Raw genomic sequence first — 5,574 nt, 5'->3', positions numbered from 1 at the left:
AAGCAAGGTTTGCGCACCTCGCTCAAGTCTGACAGGAGCTGCTGCCCCTGCCCCTCAGTTTGGTCTGAGAGACCATAAGATATGGTCTCCTACAGTGCCATCATCCCGAAGCTCCCACGATTCTAACACTTCCAAAAAACCAACAGAATGCCCAGTCTGAACAATATATAAAGCTACCCGAGCCGTACATACAATACTTAACTGTACGAAAATCCCCATTAATTTTCCAGATTTTAAAAGGAAAAAAATGTGAAGAAAGTATTTCTACATCCCATGGGCTTTCCAACCATTTCAATATTTCTCCAACAGGTCTAACACTTTTCAAAAACCAAGACAATACCCACCCGGAACAATATACAAAGCTACCGGAACCATACATACAGTACTTAACAATACAAAATGTTACAGGGAAATATGTGAAAAAAATATTTCTGCATTCCCTGGCCTTTCCCAACCATGGCAGTTTTCCTCCCATAGTTTTAACACTTCTGAAAAACCAAAAAATTCCCACCAGATACAATATATAAAGCTAACTGATCAGGAGACATGGTACTTAAACGTACAAAAATACCTGTTAATTTACCTATTTATTTACCTAATTACCAACATCTAACACTTTTGGAAAACCAACAGAATACCCACCCTGAAAAAAATTAAAGCTAACCAATCTGTAGACAGGGTACTTAACAGTAGGAAAATATCTCTGAATTTACCTAATTTTTACAAGTAAAAAAATGTGAAACAATATTTCTTCATTCCATGGCCTTTCCCAACCATGTCAGTTTTAATCCCACAAGTTCAACCCTTCCAAAAAACCAACAGAATGCCCAGTCTGAACAAAATATAAAGTTACCCGAACCGTACATACAATACTTAACTGTACGAAAATCCCAATTAATTTACCAGCTTTTACAGGGGAAAATGGGCTTTCCAATGGGCTTTCCCAACCTTTTCAGTATTTCTCCAACAGGTCTGACACTTCTGAGAAACCAACAGAATAACCGCCCGGAACAATATATAAAGCTAACCGATCCGGAGACAGCATACTGAACCGTATGAAAATAACTCTGAATTTACCTAATTTTTACAAATAAAAAAACGTGAAAAAATATTTATATATTTCATGGGCTTTCACAACCATCTCAGTTTTACTCCCACAAATCTAACACTTCTCAAAAAGCAACAAAATGCCCACCCGGAACAATATATAAAGCTACCTGAACCGTACATACAGTACTTAACCGTACTAAAATACCTAATTATTTACCTAAATTTTAAAGGGAAAAAATGTGAAAAAAATATTTCTACATTCCATGGCCTTTCCCAGCCACTTCCGTTTTTCTCCCAAAGGTCTAACAATTCCGAAAAACGAATACAACGCCCTCCCGGAACAATATATAAAGCTAAACGAACCGTTCACTGTGTACTTATCCATACCAAAATCCCTATTGATTTACCTGTTTTTACAAGGAAATAAAATGTGAAAAAATATTTCTACATCCCATGGCCTTTCCCAGCCACTTCCGTTTTTCTCCCACAGGTCTAACACTTCCGAAAAACCAATACAACGCCCACCCAGAACAATATATAAAGCTAAACGAACCGTTCACTGGGTACTTAGACGTAACAAAATCCCTATTGATTTACCTATTTTTACAAGGAAAAAAAATGTGAAAAAAATATTTCTACATCCCATGGGCTTTCCCAGCCACTTCCGTTTTTCTCCCAGAGGTCTAACACTTCCGGAAAATCAATACAACGCCCTCCCGGAACAATATATAAAGCTAAACGAACCGTTCACTGGGTTCTTATCCGTACCAAAATACTGTTTTTACAAGGAAATAAAATGTGAAAAAATATTTCTAAATCCCATGGCCTTTCCCAACCATTTAAATTTTTCTCTTACAGGTCTAATACTTCCGAAAAACCTATACAACGCCCTCCCGGAACAATATATAAAGCTAAACGAACCGTTCACTGGGTACTTATCCGTACCAAAATCCCTATTGATTTACCTGTTTTTACAAGGAAATAAAATGTGAAAAAATATTTCTACATCCCATGGCCTTTCCCAGCCACTTCCGTTTTTCTCCCACAGGTCTAACACTTCGGAAAAACCAATACAACGCCCTCCCGGAACAATATATTAAGCTAAACGAACCGTTCACTGGGTACTTAGACGTAACAAAATCCCTATTGATTTACGTATTTTTACAATGAAATAAAATGTGAAAAAAATATTTCTACATCCCATGGCCTTTCCCAACCATTTCGATATTTCTCCAACAGGTCTGACACTTCTGAAAAACTAACAGAATAAACACAGAGAACAAAATATAAAGCTAACCAATACATAGACAGCAAACTTAACCGTACGAAAATACCTAAGAATTTACCTAATCATTACAAGTAAAAAAATGTGAAAAAAATATTTCTATGTTCCATGTCCTTTCCCAACCATGGCATTTTTCCTCCCACAGTTTTAACACTTCTGAAAAACCAAGAAAATGCCCACCCGGAACAATATATAAAGCTACCTGAACGTTACATACAGTACTTAACCGTATGAAAATACATAATTTTTTATCAAAATTTTACAGGGAAAAAACGTAAAAAAAATATTTTTATGCTCCATGGGCTTTCCCAACCATGTCAGTTTTACTCCCACAAGTTTAACACTTCCAAAAAACCAACAGAATGCCCAGTCTGAACAAAATTTAAAGCTAACCGAACTGTACATACAATACTTAACTGTACGAAAATCCCTATTAATTTACCAGCTTTTACAAGGAAAAAAATATTTATATATTCATGGGCTTTCACAACCATCTCAGTTTTACTCCCACAAGGCTAACACTTCTCAAAAAGCAACAAAATGCCCACCCGGAACAATATATAAAGCTACCTGAACCGTACATATAGTACTTAACCGTACTAAAATACCTAATTATTTACCTAAATTTTAAAGGGAAAAAATGTGAAAAAAATATTTCTACATTCCATGGCCTTTCCCAACCATGGCAGTTTTCCTCTCACAGTTTTAACACTTCTAAAAACCAACAAAATGCCCACCCGGAACAATATATAAAGCTACCTGAACCGTACATACAGTACTTAACCATACTAAAATACCTAATTATTTACCTAAATTTTTCAGGGAAAAAGTGTGATAAAAATATTTCTACATCCCATGGGCTTTCCCAACCGTTTCAATATTTCTCCAACAGGTCTAACACTTCTGAAAAACCAACAGAATACCCACCCTGAAAAAAATATAAAACTAACTGAAAACGATACGAAAATCCCTATTAATTTACCTGCTTTTACCAGGATGTGAAAACTATGAAATAAATATTTCTACATTCCATGGCCTTTCCCAACCATTGCAGGTTTCCTCCCACAGTTTTAACACTTCTAAAAACCACCAAAATGCCCACCCGATACAATATATAAAGCTAACCAAACCGTATAAAAGATACTTAACTGTACGAAAATCCCTATTAATTTACCAGCTTTTAAAAGGAAAAAAATGTGAAAAAAATATTTCTACATCCCATGGGCTTTCCCAACCATTTCAATATTTCACCCACTTGTCTAACACATCTGAAAAACCAACAGAATACACACCTGGAACAAAATATAAAGCTACCCGATCCGTAGACAGGGTACTTAACCGTACGAAAATACGTGTTAATTTACCTATTAATTTACCTAATTTTTACAAGAAAAAAATGTGAAAGAAATATTTCTTCATTCCATGGCCTTTCCCAACAATGTCGATTTTACTCCCACAAGTCTAAAGCTTCCAAAAAATCAAACGGAATGCCGTTTGTATATTTATATATTCCATGTTTATATATTCCATATTTATATATTCCATGGGCTATCCCAACCATGTCAATTTGACTCCCACAAGGGTAACACTTCTCAAAAACCAACAAAATGCCCACCCGGGACAACATATAAAGCTACCTGAACCGTACTTACAGTACTTAATAGTGCGAAAATACCTAATTATTTATCTAAATTTTACAGGGAAGAAATGTGAAAGAAATATTTTTACATACCATGGCCTTTCCCAACAATGGCAGTTTTCCTCCCACAGTATTAACACTTCTGAAAAACCAACAAAATGCCCACCCGATACAATATATAAAGCTAACCGATCAGTAGACATGGTACTTAACCGTACGAAAATACCTGTTAATTTACCTATTAATTTACCTAATTTTTACAAGAAAAAAATGTGAAAGAAATATTTCTTCATTCCATGGCCTTTCCCAGCCACGTAAATGTTACTCCCACGAGTCTAGTATTTCTCAAAAAGCAACAGAATGCCCACCCGGGACAATATATAAACCTACCTGAACCGTACTTACAGTACGAAAATACCTAATTATTTATCTAAATTTTACAGGGAAAAAATGTGAAAAAAATATTTGTACATTCCGTGGCCTTTTCCAACCATGGCAGTTTTCCTCCCACAGTTTTAACACTTCTGAAAAAGCAACAAAATTCCCACCCGATACAATATATAAAGCTAACTGATCAGTAGACATGGTACTTAAACGTACAAAAATACCTGTTAATTTGCCTATTAATTTACCTAATTTTTACAAGACAAAATGTGAAACAAATATTTCTTCATTCCATGGCCTTTCCCAACCACGTCAATTTTATTCCCATGAGTCTAACGCTTCCAAAAAACGTACAGAATGCCCAGTGTGAACAATATATAAAGCTACTCGAACGGTACATACAATACTTAACTGTACGAAAATCCCTATTAATTTACCAGCTTTTAAAAGGAAAAAAAGTGAACAAAATATTTGTACATCCTTTTTCTGCCGGCGCTTCCGAGGCGGGCGGGTGTCGCCATTAGCCGACTGACAACATGCCGGCCCTCAGACCCCTCATCTTCAAGAAGAGAACCAAGACGTTCATCTGTCATCAGTCTGATCGCTATGTCAAAATCAAGCGTAACTGGAGAAAACCAAGAGGTATTGACAACAGAGTTCGCAGAAGATTCAAGGGCCAAATCTTGATGCCCAACAAAGGACATGCTGCCTTCAGGATTCAGAAAGTTTCTTGTCCACAATGTCAAAGAGTTAGAGGTGCTGATGATGAGCAACAAGTAATATTGTGCAGAGATCGCTCACAATGTTTTCTCCAAGAATCGAAAAGTAATTGTGGAGAGGGCGGCTCAGCTTGCTATCAATGTTACCAATCCAAATGCAAGATTGCGGAGCGAGGAGAATGAATAGTTGTTCTTACACAACGATATTTAATAAAATATCAACAGAAGAAAAAAAATATTTATACATCCCATGGCCTTTCCCGACCATTTCAATATTTCTCCAACAGGTCTAACATTTCTGAAAAACCAGCAGAATAACCACCAGGAACAATATATAAAGCTAACCCATCCGTAGACAGGGTACTTAACCGTACTAAAATACGTATGGATTTACCTAAATTTTACAAGTAAAAAAATGTGAAAAAAATATTTCTTCATTCCATGTTGTTTCCCAAGCATGTAAATATTACTCCCACAAGTCTAACGCTTCCTAAAAA

General features: G+C 36.0%; 1 pseudogene; it reads left to right on the top strand.

The window, feature by feature from the left end:
* The first annotated feature begins 4,844 nt into the window (after positions 1 to 4,844).
* LOC143822035 (large ribosomal subunit protein eL32 pseudogene) lies at positions 4,845 to 5,304 on the top strand (annotated as a pseudogene).
* The last annotated feature ends 270 nt before the right edge of the window (positions 5,305 to 5,574 follow it).

This window comes from Paroedura picta, chromosome 1 (genome assembly GCF_049243985.1).
Source record: "Paroedura picta isolate Pp20150507F chromosome 1, Ppicta_v3.0, whole genome shotgun sequence".
Classification (NCBI taxonomy): domain Eukaryota; kingdom Metazoa; phylum Chordata; class Lepidosauria; order Squamata; family Gekkonidae; genus Paroedura; species Paroedura picta.
This window is presented reverse-complemented; position numbering and strand designations above follow the sequence as displayed.